Source organism: Netta rufina, assembly GCF_964035555.1.
Source record: "Netta rufina genome assembly, chromosome: 12".
Lineage (NCBI taxonomy): Eukaryota > Metazoa > Chordata > Aves > Anseriformes > Anatidae > Netta > Netta rufina.
This window is the reverse complement of record NC_140135.1, coordinates 3,792,488-3,807,984: the sequence shown is the minus strand read 5'-3', so window position 1 is coordinate 3,807,984 and position 15,497 is coordinate 3,792,488. Positions and strand designations below refer to the sequence as shown.

The 15,497-nt window shown below is 37.6% G+C and overlaps 1 protein-coding gene across 1 annotated transcript in view; it reads right to left on the bottom strand.

Annotated features, from left to right (window-relative positions):
• The window catches only part of NXT2 (nuclear transport factor 2 like export factor 2), a 52,371-nt gene extending 38,757 nt beyond the window's left edge, over positions 1-13,614 (bottom strand). The window contains exon 1 of the mRNA XM_084294224.1: positions 13,524-13,614. The gene's annotated coding sequence lies outside the window, so the exon portion shown is untranslated. The remainder of the gene's footprint in view (positions 1-13,523) is intronic.
• Between the last annotated feature and the right edge of the window lie 1,883 nt (positions 13,615-15,497).

The following is a 15,497-nucleotide window of genomic DNA, read 5'->3' as shown; positions in this document are numbered from 1 at the left end:
ATGCTGACTAAGAATTAGACTCTGTGGCATGAATGGAGATAAAACCTTTTTTCAGGATGGCTGCTGCAGTTTTTTTTCCATAAAGAACAGTTTAGATAGAAGGTACGTGACCAAGTAGACAGGCCAGAAAAGATGTTAACTGATTCCCTGTAGGGAAGCTTGTCAAAAACTGTAAATAGCTCTGCTTTGATATCACAAATAAACCACTTCATACAGACTGGAAAGCTTGGTTATTTGTACATGTCATTTTCATTGATGTGATACAAAAATTCCCAAGGCAACTTCTAAATTTTATCTAAGACTTCCTTTTCCTCATTTAAAGCTGAATGATTTCCTTGTATGTTTTTATCAATGGGCCAGAAAAGCTGATAAGATTGCTTCCTTCCTCTGTTAGATATGTTTGGACTTCTGCCATGCCATTTTGAAAAGTCATACATTTGCTTTCCTGTCTAGCGCAGAAGCAACAAGTGGGAGGCGACTAGCTCCATTCATAAAATGTAGCCAGGAGATTGACATGAGTAGTAGAAAATCAAACTAACAGACAGGCTTGCATCTGAGCTATTCAGCTTCTTGGCCACTGTGCCCCCAACAACCTACTGCTATAAAGATGGTTGCAAGGGGACAGTCTGTGAACTAGTGTGAACTCCCCTCACAAGGAAGGTAGTGAGTGTCCTAAGCTCTCCTCTCACCTTTCTCTTATAATTCCTCTCTTCCCTCCTCATCACATACTTTCGATATGGGGCTCTATTTTTATCAGTTCTTTGCACACCAGAATGAAGTAGGTGTGAGGGAGATGAAACCATGACCTTATTTAATCCTGCATTGCACTTCTCCTCTGAAGGGGAGTAACTAGGGCTGCAGCCAAAAGTGATTCTGCACTTCTGTGGCATTATGGGGAAGACCTTTCCCTTCCTACCTCATCACTTTAGCCCCATACAATGAAAAACAATTTTAACAGGATCTTCAGTATTTACCGTTCAGGCTCACGCATTCCCTCTGTTGGACTTCAGCCCAACATGTGAGTGCAGCAGACAGAGGGAGTTTGATATGACTCCCGTATATAGATGTCAAGGCATTATTTGAAGTTATCTACTTCCGATACACGCGTACAAAAGCAGCAGCTGTTTTTACAAGATACGTAATATCACATCCTCCTGGGCCTAAAAGAAAGAATCAGACCTGAACTGCTATATAGTGCTTTAACTGTAAAGGGCCCCCATTAATCGATAAAGTTCCTATCACTTTTTGTGTGTGTGTGTGTGTCAGTTTGAACCATATTTAATTTGAGTGACAGCCTTCTGGAAGGAAAACCTGGGGGACTACAGACCAGCCAGTCTCACCTCTGTGCCCAGCAAGATCATGGACCAGCTCCTCCTGGACACTCTCCTAAGGCACGTGGAAAACAGAGAGGTGACTGGTGACAGCCACCAGGGCTTCACTAAGGGCAAGTTGTGCCTGGCCATTTTGGTGGCCTTCTGTGATGGGGTTACAGTGCCGGTGGGTAAGGGAGGAGCAACTGACATCATCCACCTGGACGTGTGCAAAGCATTTGACACTATCCTGCATGACATCCTTGTCTCTAACTAGAGAGATGTGGATTTGACGCATGGATCACTCAGTGGGTAAGGAATTGGCTGGATGGCTGCTCTCAAAACAGTCATGGTCAATGGCTCAATGCCCAGGTGGAGATCAGTAACGAGTTGAGCTCCTCAGGGGTCAGTAGTGGGACTGGCGCTGTTTAACATCTTTGTCAGTAACCTATAGTTCATCAGGATGGAATGTACAGGTGATACACTGGGGCTTTTATGCTACCTATCTCAGCTTCGGTTGCAGCAGGCTTAGTGAAGCCATTAGTTTGTTTCTGGCTACCCACATTGAGACAGATGCACCCAAGCTGGCAGCTGCTTCCTGCAGCCTACCATGCACTAACCTCAGGATGAAAATACAACAACAGGTTCTTCCATCTGCAGCGGTCCTGTCTAGCCTCTCCTATGTTCTTGTTGGCACATTGCCCACTTTCTCCTGTAAGTTCTCTTAAATTTTTGTACTCTCACCATCCAGCCACCTTATTCTCACTGTTTTCCAGTCCTCTGTTCCTCTTTTCCTCTACCCAGATATTTCACTTCCCTTTATGTCCAACTCCACCCAATCTCTAAATACTTTTCTGAGCTACATTTGGATCAAAACACAGTGTATTCAGAGCTCTTCCGATGCTTTCCTCCTGAGGCTGTACCAGAATTATAACTACTATTATATCCTTTGTGGTTACTCGCCATCCCTGCTCCAAGAAACACTGAGATATTGCAAAGCTCTGGGCATATCTTTGATTGCCACAGAACACCTGCAAAATGCTTACTGCCCAGAAAACTATTGTGGGAAGGGTGGAAGCCTGCCCATGCCTATGTCATATTGCACAAAAAAAAAAAAAAAAAAAAAAAATCACGCAGTGGCTGTTTCTAAGGGGCAGTATCTGCATGACGCTATAAAAAGTAAGCCAAGCTACTTTTCAACAGAAAACATGACCACAATGTAGACACACATGTATGTGTTTATATCTATGTACTTGTATGCATACATATACATAAGTACTTATACAAAAATACTTCTAAATGGTTTCATTGTTTGTTCCTTCAATTTCTTGAATTCTATAAAAGCCTAAACAAATCCCATGCTCCCAAGCTTCAAGAAAATACAGTGACATCCATTCAACTGCTGAGAGTGGCAGCTGCAAGAATATGGAACAAATTAAATGCCTAAATTATGTTATGGTTAAGTTGAATATGGCTTGGAAAAACTGCACTTCTAGTGAAAACCAACCTCTTGAGGAAATTTAAGAGGTGAAGTCATAATGTGGGCTACTTACTGCCAGAAAAAAACAATGTCATCCCACGCTGGAATGCTGATTGACCTGGTAGTAGTCTGAATATTTGGGGTATTAGAAGTATTATTCTTCAGAAGATATTAGTTTTCAGATTCATTAAAAGCTGAGTTTTAACTCTAAAATCTTATTTTTTTTTTATCTTTACCACAGTAAAAAGCAATGCAAACAGGGTGAGAGAAGCAACAGACCAAGAAACCTTGCAAAGTAATTGGTTTGAATTTTCCATGACACAAAAAATGTGGTCTAGTGGTCTGGGTACTGTAGCAAGAGCCAGGAATTTCATATTTCCAATCCTGTCTGGATTTCCCAGTGGCATTAAGAAAGCTATTGACCTATGTGCCATAGTATTTCAGAGGGGAGAAAGTTCAGTAAGAAGCAATGGCAATAATCTAATAAATACTTTGGTAGAAGGGAAGAAGTCTGTAACTTTAAATTGGGACAGAGAGATTTTCCCAAATTGGAAAGAACACCAAGAGAACATAAAATAAAATTTTTGCATAGTTTGTGGACAGAAACACAACTCCCTCTTCAACAGAAGGTGGACCTTTGCAGAAAAGGCCTCCAAAACGTAGTATGGATTGAAAACCCACACATCCTAGAGAAGCAGAAAATGGTTCTGTAGGAACACTACATGTCTAAAAAATCTATAGACATCTGGAGAATCAGAGCCTTTCTTTGGAAATTTTAGAATTTTATAGAAGTTTAGAATTTTGTAGAAAAAATATCACTTTCTGTCAATACTGATAATGATAATTATTATGATCTGGTATTTATTGACAGCTTGCCATTTCCTATTAGAATGGGAAAGCCATCCTTTAAAGAAAGAATCAGACTTCTATGCCTGAGGCCATATGTTTCTTGTTTAGACTTTGCAGTAAAATGTTACCTAGGAAGTTGTTTGCCCTTGCTTTCATACTTGGCAGCAGAAATATAAGATAACAAACAGCAAGTACACAGACTATAGATGAATGAACCTCAGTGTATGTTTGAAACTGACTCTTGACCTGAGACAATTAGACTTTTTTTTTTGGTTTGCTGCTCTGTACTATGAGGTTGTCACTTCATGGTATGTTACGTTTTGACAACAATTCTAAAAGTATGCACATACTCAAAAGTCAGCACTTCTGAGAAAGACTACATAGCATTCCCTGCTTTCTCCAACTCCATGTTGCATCTGCTTACCTACCAGTGAACATGTGTTTTTTGAAAGACACTGGTGTTAGTTAGGCATCAGAGACAGGCTTCATATGAAACATAAATATATGACCATAGTGAAAGAAAAAATGCAGATTGCAGCTGGACAAATACAAATTTATATGCTCTCAAAAATACGGATTTAGAAAGTCAACTCCTTAAGGCATATATTCAGCCATGTCCATTAAATCAAACCCTTGAGATTGATTCTGCTTTCATAAAGTTAACCAGTATTTTAAGGTGGTACTGTACAGGAATGGGAGAAGATTCCTGATAAAAACTATGAAACTAAAGAAACTTAGTTGCTGAAAGCAATTGGTTTAGATTATTTGAACCAAGAGTTGTCTTTTCTCAAAATATATCCGCACCCTTCCTGTTATTATTTTTATGTATCTTTTGACATGCCTTATCTCAAAAAGAGCCTCAAGTTGTGAATGGATTCCTAAATGTCTTTGTGTTGTTTGCCTCTCTTTGCTAAAGATGTCCTGATAATTGTAATACTTTCCAAAAACCTAACTTTGTATCCTTGGCCTGTTCTCCTAATTTCTGGAGGCCCTGCTTAGAGCTGAGAGCTACGGAAGACACACACGGTTCAAAATGAACTGGGTATGTTGCCTTTCAGCCACATGTTGGCTAGCAATGTACGGAATTCCCAGTCTCAGAAGCATACATGGAAAAGTTTGAAAATGGAACGAATGTACATATCAGAAATTCCTTATTTAATATTTTCTTCTGCAAGCAGCTTTAAAACACGTGGAAACTGTGATTTTCTTTTACTTAAATAATTATGCAAGATAATTTGCAAATTTTCTGCACAATAACTCTTGGTCTGCTGTTTGAATAATTCTTTAAGCATTTGCCAATCCAAATATGTATTTTGAATGGTGTTCGCAGAAACGTAGGCCAGCAGACATGTTTTTGTTCCTTTGTTGACAAATCACAGATAGGTAATTATAGCACGTAAGTATGGAAAATTGATTTTATAAATGTTGTTTCTTTTCAAAGTATTAATCCAATTCCAATCGGTCCTTTGCATTCACTCACCCGCATCCTCCTCAAACATTTCTGTCCTTTCAGTATGTCCTTTGAAAGTGTGCAAAAAAAAGTCCTTTAAATTAACACACTCACCCTCTGCCTTTAAAAGAACCTCTCCTCTTTTCTGTAACAATGCAAATGTTTTTAAACAATGATGGATAGAGAGATGTTAGACTAAAATGTTTCGGTTTATGCCTTATTGACCTGCTCTTATTCTTTATCTACCCTGACTGTGAACAGCAGTTTTTTGAAGTTTCTTTAAATGTCTTACACTAGTTTTCATTTCCAAGTGTTAATCAGACAGTATTATTGTTTCAACATTATTTGAATTGTGATAGTGTCTAGAAACTTCAGTTATACATACTGCTGTAATAGATAACAGTCCCTCATAATTTAAGACAAAACTATTCGTTTGCCCTGCTAAATGATGACAGTCCTTTTCCTTACATTTCCAGTAGGCTCTGTACATCAGTTCCTAAATGTTCCAAGTGATTTTATTTCCAGCGCTTCCTCTGGGAGTTTATTTCACAATCTAATGGGTCTCTCTCTCACGAAGTTCTTCCTGCTATTCAGTCTACATTTTCTGTTTCCTTTTTAAAGCGTAATGTTTCCCTTTGTGTCGCCCAATACACCTCTTGGAATGGAATCCCTGTTAAGGAGTGGCACAGTAGGGTTTAGATGACTGGGTTCTTTTGTATTTGGGATAACTTTATAGGAAGTAATATACTTTTCCTAATTTTATCATTGTATATTTTGAATTAAAAGTTAAACAATAACTGAACTAGCCCTTTGGGATGCTCATCAACAGAAGAATACTAGCCTGTAGCTACAGAAAGCACAACATTTTCTTCCCAGGCTTAATCTGTAATATTTCCTTTATATCATATCATATTTGTCACTGGGTCTCTTTTGCTGTCATCGTTCTTACATCATATTTTGTTGACTGCTCTAATATGGATATTCTATGATATTCTCACAGATAAAAGCATTCAACCTATATCATCCTTCTTCTGTTTATTTCAGTTAACATTAAGTGAATTTACTTTTTTTTTTTTTTTTTTTTTTTTTTTTCAATTTGGAGAAGATGGTGATAACTTGCACCTAATCCTTGAAGAGTCTTTACAGATATACTCTGACTTGAAATTTAAAGGACTAAATTTATCCCTGAAGTAAACCTGCTGACAATTAACATTCCATATGAAACAAACACTCAACCCTCCAGCCTTTAAAAGAAGATGTGCTGGGTCTGAATACTTTAATGTATTTAGCAAGACTATAATGCTAGTGATCTCACTTTTAAAGAACTTGTTTTCTAACTGATAGTTTGAAACCACAGCACATGGAATCAGCACCAGAGCTCTAGAGGTGGACTATTCTACGTCTGTGTGTGTCTATCGGTCACTGCTTTCTTCAGGCAGAAGAAATCCTGTTCATGATTAGAGTGAAAGCAAAGCGGCTGCCAAACATCTGTGAGAAATTGAACACTATTCATTTATAATCTGAAACCTGAGTGGACAGCCAGTCGCTGGCCTCTTCTGTCTAGACTGATGTTGCTCCCTGCCCCCACCTCCATGCAAAAGGGTCAGCCAGGAACCTGCAGGCCAGAAAGAAAGCGGTCCGACTTTTCATTCAAGTCGTCAGAGTTCACTTGCACACTCTGTTCTCCCACCTCCATCAAAACATCAGTGACAGGAAAGCATGATTTTAAAGTTGACAGCTATGAAAATAAAGTGCCTGGCAGAGGTTCTAAGGAAAGGCATGCCCTGGTTTTAATTTATATTACGTAGAGGGTCTCTAAAAGTGAAAAAGCATGTGGTATGCTCGAGGCCCCTTGCAGCTAAAGGACTGGAATGAGAATAAGTTCATTTATACCCTTACTTTATTTCCAGGCCTTTTCACATGAAGGTGCTTTTTGAATCACTCAAGAGCTTCATCCTTAACTCTTTCTCGAGGTTTTTACCTCTCACAAAAAGCTGTAATCTGGAGAACTCAAACCACTGTGAAGAGTTTGTCAAGTTCCCAAATTACGCTCACATTGAAAAAAGATAGGTATTATATTCTTTCATTTGATAGACTGGTAAAGTGATTTATGGAAATACATTTTTAGAAAAAAAATGGTGAGGGAAATGCCTAAATTTGCATGCCACCATTTTGAAAGAACAACAACTACAGGTAGTTTGAAGCTGATTTTTGAAGGGTTGATCATTCAGATATTCAACCGAGTTTAATTACTAATTTACAACGTAAACAAGCTTAGCTATGAAGTTGTACAAGGAGACACATTATAAGGAGTCTGCTGCCTCCATCATATCTCAGTGTGGATTAAATTAATTAAACATCCTTATATTGGCAAGCTAGAAATTTGGATTCAGTTAATGAACATCAACATGAAGCCAGCGTAGCACAACTCCGAAGTCAAAATCTCCAAAGAGGTGATCCCCAGTGAAGCCGGAGTAATACCATGACAGATCACAGTATCAATGGCAGGAAGCTGAATAAACACGATGCCAGTGTCGACTCATGTATTTCATCCATTTTGAAAATGTTTGTGAATAAGAGCTGTTCTGTACTTCAGCCTCTGTCTTTTTCATCTGTGAGGGGGGAGCATATTGGCTTGTTATTTAAACAAAGCTTTTAGTATTTATTCATTCATTACAGTTTTCTACGCAGTAGATCAGACATGAAAATTTGTATAACAGCTGTGATTAACAAGACAAAATGCCTCTTTTTAGTTCCCATGGCATTTTCTTTACAGACAAGTGGATTTCTTTTCTTTAAAAAATGTTAATTATAGCTGTGAATACTATGGTATTTTTATCCATTTTAATAGTTTAAATGTCCTGATTCATGGGAAGTGTTTTTTGCTTTTAATGACACAATATCCAATAGGTTTATGTTAAAGCCCTCATTGTATTCCTCCTGCTTCAGTTTTTGCTCTTGGGTATAAAACCAGAAATGGTCATACAACTGCAAGCATGGAGAAAGATCAGAGAGACAGCTAAAGATAAAGAAAGTACGCATAACTGCAATGAAGATTGCTGATAAGCACATCACAGTGATTGTAGTTATCACACAGTTATGACCACTCTGTACAAGTTTGAGTTGAAACTTGGTATTTGACAAACAGATCAAAGACACTGAACTTGAAAATACATTATAGCTTAATATTAGGAAAACCATTTTTAAATTGTCATAGTGTCTAGAAGACCTGCAACTGGAATCCAAATTTTTGTAGACGCTATGCAGTTAATATACTAGATGATATATTTGATGAATATACATGCCCAAGAAAACATACAATCTAAAAAGGATAGACTGAAAATCTGGAGAAAAGGTGGTATATTTTTTTCCATTGTACAGGTTGGAAATTAAAACACTAAGCGATTTCAAGCTTAACCCAAAACATAATGATTTCTATGGGCTTTGGCTAGACTCTTGGATTATATCAACATTGTTTCCAAATGTCACCTCAGTAGCTGCCAGACTGTACACAGCACAATGCAAGAGGTTTTGGCAAGATGCTGCAGGCTGCTCTGTGGAATAAGTGATACAGGCAGCAGAGACACCGCTGGTCACGAAAGCCTGCAAGGACATATTGGAAGGACTCTGCAAAAGTGGGTGTTTCTGGAGACTCCCCGCAGTTTGCCTACAGTCTGTCTTTACGACTTCATAAAGGCAATCCCAATTTAAGACTAAGGTCATCAGGGATTTTGGCCTTACAGACACTATCACAGGCATATTTATCCATAAAGATGCATCCTAAATGATTACTCAATGTCACAAAAGCACCTGAATCTGAATCTAAGCTTCCCATAATTCAGAAATAACCTGCTCCTCTAGTCTAAGTCCTTAGGAAATGAAATGGCTTAGTTCCTGCAAACACATGCAAGTTTGGATACTTCTCTAGGTCTCTGGAGTCTGCAAAAGTAGGGCAAGGAATCTCATAAAAATGTGTGTGACTTCAAGGAAAGTTCCATGCAGGGTGTGGCTGTAGAATTAGACCTCATGAAGTGCTCCTTTTGCTCAAACTTCATTTTCCAGAAACTGCTCTGTTGGTCTGACCCTGCGCACGTGGTCCTGGGTACATATGTTTGAGCCATACATTCTCTCAATACCCCAAAGAGGAGTGTACTACACTTATGGAGGACTGAGAGAAAAAAAACATTGATGATCCTATTCTCATTCCAATGATTTAAGAAGACTATAATTAATGAACTAAATTCATGACATATCCAAATGAAGCTAAAAAAAATCGATGTTGCCTGCACATTTCATCCTTCAAAAACTTTTTGTCAGTGTCAGCTCACACTTTTTGCAAAGACAATGGGTTCATGATTGCTAGAATTAGTTCTGTACTTTATGGCTTGATTTTAAAAACTATTTTTTAAATGAAAATGAATTCTGATATGTATTATAGTTTACTTTCTCTAGTCCCTATTGCACTTCTTGATGCATTCTTAGAAACTTTAAATTTAATTTTTTAAATTAATATCACATTTTCCATTTTGTTTACAAATACAAAACTACAGCGCTGTTGTTATAAGACTTCTGATGAGGGTGGAACTCCTTAAAGTATATTTTCAAATATAATTATTCGCTTATAGAAAGAATAGCCTATCTAAAGCGTCACTTGCTTCCAGTAATGGTCTCCTGAATATACCAGAATGCCAGGCAACCCCTTTCACCTTGTGAATGCAAAACATCGCAGATTTCTGTAGGGTCAGAATTTAAGCTGCCAGTGTAGGAGCTGTAAGCATATGACTTTGCTGATGTCTTCTCCATGTATGCGTTGCACCACAGTGCTTGAATTACCTAAAGCTGTTTTTCTTTCATCAGGGATGTCATAATATTGCTGTCTGACCTGTGCAGACACTAGGATCTGTCAACGCAGATGGAAGGAGTACCTTTGTGGTTATGTGAAGATGAAGTGAATGGATCTGTTTACTTGTTTGCTCACTAGGGATCGGACCTAGTAGGATGGCTGACATGAACAGGACTCCATGACTGAGCCCAGCATCATTTCATTCAAAAAAGTGCCAGTACATAGAAAGCAGTTGCAAAAGATGTGTTTACTGCTTTCAAGCTTCAGCATGGTACATTAGGGCAATATTTTAAATCTGTAAATTAATGTAATGTAAAAAATGTAATTAAACCTTACAATCTCAGACAAACACAATGTCTTTGCTTGAGATTTTAACAAGTAACATTTAGCCACAGGTCCCCTGAAAAATCAAAGATCAACCAGCTCACAATGTGCCTTATTGATTTGTCTTCTGTGCTGCAGGTTTTGGAGACCTTATGCAGCCTGTTTAGATCTGCACAAAAGGTCAAAAAGAAGAAAGTGCTACATTTTGACTATTTCAATCTATATGCTTGTTTTCTTACTGTACTTGGTGTTCCTGAATTTAAATAACAAAATTTGTAAGCTTGCAGCTTTTGACAGCTGCATTTGCTGTGCTGCTTAATTTAAAAAACAAAAACAACAACAAAAAAAACCACCACCTATTCCTTCTCTGCTATTCTTGAAGGTGCTGACATTGCCAATTACCTGCCTTTTTAAATTGACGTGCACATGTAAGAAATATTTGGGACTCAGATCAGGATACAGCAATTATGATAATCTTTACAAGGATTATTGTAACATTTTCTCTTTCAATGACAATATTCCTCATCAACAGGACATGTTCATCCCCATAAGATACCTCTAGGAGAGAATGTACCAATCCATATAATAATGTAATGGCATATAAAGACTGTATGCAATAGCAGTATGAAAAACATGTTAATTTTGCTTAAAGCTTGCCAGCTTCTTCCCATCAATTTTACTGTCTCAGTTAAGAAAGTATTATAGAAGTGAACAATGTAAAAGTATTTCTGAATGGAAAAGTGTAGCTCATGACCTAGTATTTGCCACTAATGTGAACAAACAGTCCGATATGATGCTTAGTTTAGTCAGTGAAAAAAACTCATGTGGATTTCCTTAATCCTTAAGGCAGACATTCAACAAAAAATTGCAAATATTGTTTCAAACAGTTCTGCAGCCATCCAATTCTTCCTTAAAATGGTGTATCAACCTGCCCCTCGTTCTGTTCAGATTAAGCCTTTCTTCTTTTCCGTCTGGGCCCTGAAGGTTATATTACGCATAAATGTGTATAGACCACATTTATTTGCATATTACACAAATACACATTCTAGTTTCTCTTAAAGTCTATTCCACATATTTAGCACTTTTATTTTACATTGACTTTTAACACAGTTTTTTGTTCAGTTCCAGACTTTTTACCCACCTCACTCCTTGTATCCAGCTCATGTCCTACCTTACCCAATTTATTCTAGTGTATTTACTCATTTATTTTACATGCAGACATTACACAAACGTATACTCAACTCTTCACCCCTGCCACAGCTGTCTTTCTTTTCCATGTCTCTAGCTCACTGGCCCTGGTTTTGCAGCAGCAGAGACTACAGAGGATGATGGAGGTGCCTCAGTGGGTTTTATAAATCACCAGCAGGGTGAAGGGAAAGCAGAGTAAGCTCCACCTTCCTGCCAGTGGAGCCTGCCAAGCTCTGTGCAGCTCGGACTCCGGGTGCAATGCTATAGGGAGGGTTTACCCTTTTGCACGCTGCCCCAGTTTTCTGTGGTTCCCATGCAGCAGGGAAACACTGGGTCCAAGAGTCTCACTACCTACCCTCTGATAAAAGTCTGTGTGTTTCCCTTCTGCATATACAGTCCATTTTTTTCCACAAAGTGTACTCAGGGATTTGAGGACTGAAGATAAAAGTAAGCCCATGAGAATAGATGTTTAGAAATCTGGACAAAGATCAGATGACTCTTTTCTACCTGACAATTTGTTTTATATTATCTGTCTGTAGTAAGCGCTTTTTTTTTTTTTTTAATTGGTGAGCTGAAGTATCTTCCTTTCCTGCTAGTACTCAAGTTAAGACCTCCTGATGTAAATTCCAGTCTGTTCTCAAGTTTGTTTGTGTTAATCAGGAGTTCTTGAAACAATACAAATGCATTTGCTTTTTAACACACATTCTGTCTTTTGAACTCCAAAAGACTAATTTAAGCAAGGATTCAGTCAAAGAAAAAAGACTAAATATTGTTAGCACTATATCTACCCTGTTGACACTGAGGTCAACATAAATATCTTGTCAACTTAAAGATTCAACAGAATCAACCTTTCTATTTTCAGGGAGAACTAGTAAAAAATAAAAATAAAAACTGTTTCTCTGTTGCAAAACTGTTCACTTACAGTTTTCCATCAGTAGTAAAGATTCTGCAATCAATACCTCAATAAATTTCTGAAGTGTGAAAATGAACAGAATGAATATAACTTCACTTTTTTACTGAAGCTCACAAGGAGCAGCAAAACTATTTTAAACAAGCAATATAATGGTAGCTAGACATGACTTTATAACCTACGAAAAGAATCCTGCTTAAATCATCATTTTTGCTCTCTAACCTCACTCCTGTGTAGTACTAATCATATTGTCCTGGAAGCTAACTGAAAACATTTTTTTTGAAAACTGTTTAAAACTCAAACTCTGAAATGGAATTTCAAAAACTGAAAATCTAGCTTCTGTATTTATTAAGCCATTCTATAACTGATTTGTTCATATGGTAAAATTTCCAGCAGAGAAAAGCCATATCTTTTTTTCAAAACATTCCTGCATCCTACAAGGGTAATGTGATACTCAAAACTAAATCTGGTTTTAATTTTTGTAATTCCTCATTATTTTTACAATAGCTAAAACTTCCCGATCTATAACTTTACATGGAATGTGGGGACTGAAATACAGGACTGGATTCAAATTCTGTGTCTGGTGTCAATTATAAATATCAGAGAAATTAATTTGTCAGTTATTTTGAAAATATTAGCTAGCAACAGATTTACCAAAAAATAAGACAGTGCTACTGATTCTACCAGAAATCTGGAAGTTACTTCCCTTTTCTATTGACTAAGCTCTTTTATTCTTTCCAACTGGCCGATTAGGTGATTTATTCTCATATTCTTATTAAAGTATGAGATGACACTAAGAATTCTGCCTTCATAAGATAGGCTAAAGGAACACGATACCAAAATAAAATTAAAAGTTAAATTAGTGCCTTTTACACTTTTAATATTTATCACAAACATAACATGACTTCTGAACAATTGAGCAGTTTAAGAAACTATTTTTCAGAAGTGACGGCCCTTAATTCTCAGCGTACAAAATCTGTGCTGAATGTGGTACAGTACTAGAGCAGGGCCTCATTTTGAACTCTGTAGTGGCCACCTCCAAGCAGGGAATGAGACAACACGTAAGTAAAAAGGAGGAGAAAAAAGGGAAGAGCCTTGCAGCAGAGGTGCAATGTACCCTGGAGGGAACACTGGCCATAACAACTCAGCTAATCAACAGTCTAACCTACCTCCTGCTACGCCAACATTGTGTTTCAGTTGATAATGCAACTTCTCAGAGCCACTGTGTTTCGGAACAAGTTGTACTTGGCAGATCGCCATGGTGCTGAGTGATCCTTCTCCTGCGGGATTCCAGAGCTTCCACAAACACAACAGGTCACTTTCCACTAATGTGACATAAAAGAAAGAGATTGAAAATGTCAGTGTTGACATTGGCTGCCTGCTGAAATCAGTGTGCAGAACCCAGCGCTGTTTACAGTGCAGATACATTAAAGGGAAATCACGTAACTCCTCGTCCCCCACCCGACTTCACCTCTCCCACACACAGCCACGCTACCATATCGAACAGCTGGCTGGAGTCTGAAAAGAATGCCCACAAATTAATGAATTTGAATTATTTTCAATGAGCGCACATCTAGCTTTAGGATGATAATGTTCGAACACAAAGTGCTGTACCACCCGGAATCCAGGGATAACCTCACTCTACCTGTGGTACTGGAAGGAACGCATAAATATCTAAGCAACAAGCATTATGAACATTTCTCAGCTTTTAAAATCAACAGGTGAAAACACTTTTTGTAACATTTTATACATTTGAAGAATCTCTTCTTGCTGTTTTGTTTTTGTGTGTCCCTTTAAAATACTCAAGAAATGGAAAGCAAGGTGTTCTGCCTGTAAATCAGTGCTCCATGGAGTGTCTTTAAATTCTTGTACAGTAGGAAATGCCTTAATCTTAACCATTTGATTTATTAACGCAGTTGAAGATACTTGAGCAAATGTTGAAGAAATGTATTTTCTTCTTTGCAGATCAGATTAACTTCAATGTAGCTTTCAGACCACATAATCAAACAAAAACAGTAAGTGAAGAAGTCTGGATGTTAAGTACAGATGAGTGGATACCTGCAAAACTTATGTCCTTTTTAATGTTACAAAACATGCTCAAAAACTATAAAACAGGAGACGAAAATTGTTAAAATGCTTTGCAAAGCAACCCATCAGTGCTACTATTGATAAGTTACGTAACATGCTTCAGAAGAAGGTATGTCAAAACACACAGGGGACTTGTTCATTTAGCTCTAGCAGGCTTACAGCTGTCTAGATTTCTCTCCCAAAGATCTGCTGTGTTTATACCAAGAAGAGTGAATTCTTAGAAAAAAATCAGGAGAATGCAATCAATTTACACTATTGCAGATAGAACCCACAGCATCCAGGAAAAAAATAAAGAATTAAATCTGTACGGTTTGCTTCCTAAACAGGCTTTTGAAATAGCTATAGCCTCAGTACACCATTCAGTCCAGAACACCACTATATGAATGGAAACAGTATTTCAATCATGCACCATCTTATATATCCTATTATTTTTACATTAACAAGTAAATCAACAGTGAAAAGATGTTGGAAACATGGGAGAGAAAATGTAAATTGATTAGCCTGCTAGTTTTTTTTTGGATTCTTTAAAATTTTCATTTATGTCATGCTTCTGTAGCCTAGTTGTATGGCATCAGTGAAAGCTGGCTTGCCAGTGACTGCTTATACTGTTTGTTTATTTGTACCCACTTGTGTTAGTACTGGAGCTGGCTGCCTACCAACTTCCCTGTCTCCATGGATTATCTCCTCTGTTTTGATGCATATTCTGAAGCCCTATAGCAACTGAATACTACAATAAAACAAGAGGGTTTTATTTATTTGTTTTTGAATCCTTGCAGTAAATCTAGGAATTCAGTCAAGACTTCTTCTATCGAGGAAGTGGGATTCCAAATCAATTCACATTAAATGCTATCATTTTTATTTTGGAAACAGTAACAGAAACATGTATTAGCTATTTTTAATGCAATGTTAGTCTTAATCTGTTTCAGTGACCTAGCACACTGACTCAATCCACAACTAAAAATTACATTCATGCTTAAGTATGTTCCTAAATCAGTCATGGTAAGGCTAAGATTTGGTTCTCAGTTGCTTTTCTATTGCTGTTTTTGAATCCCCTT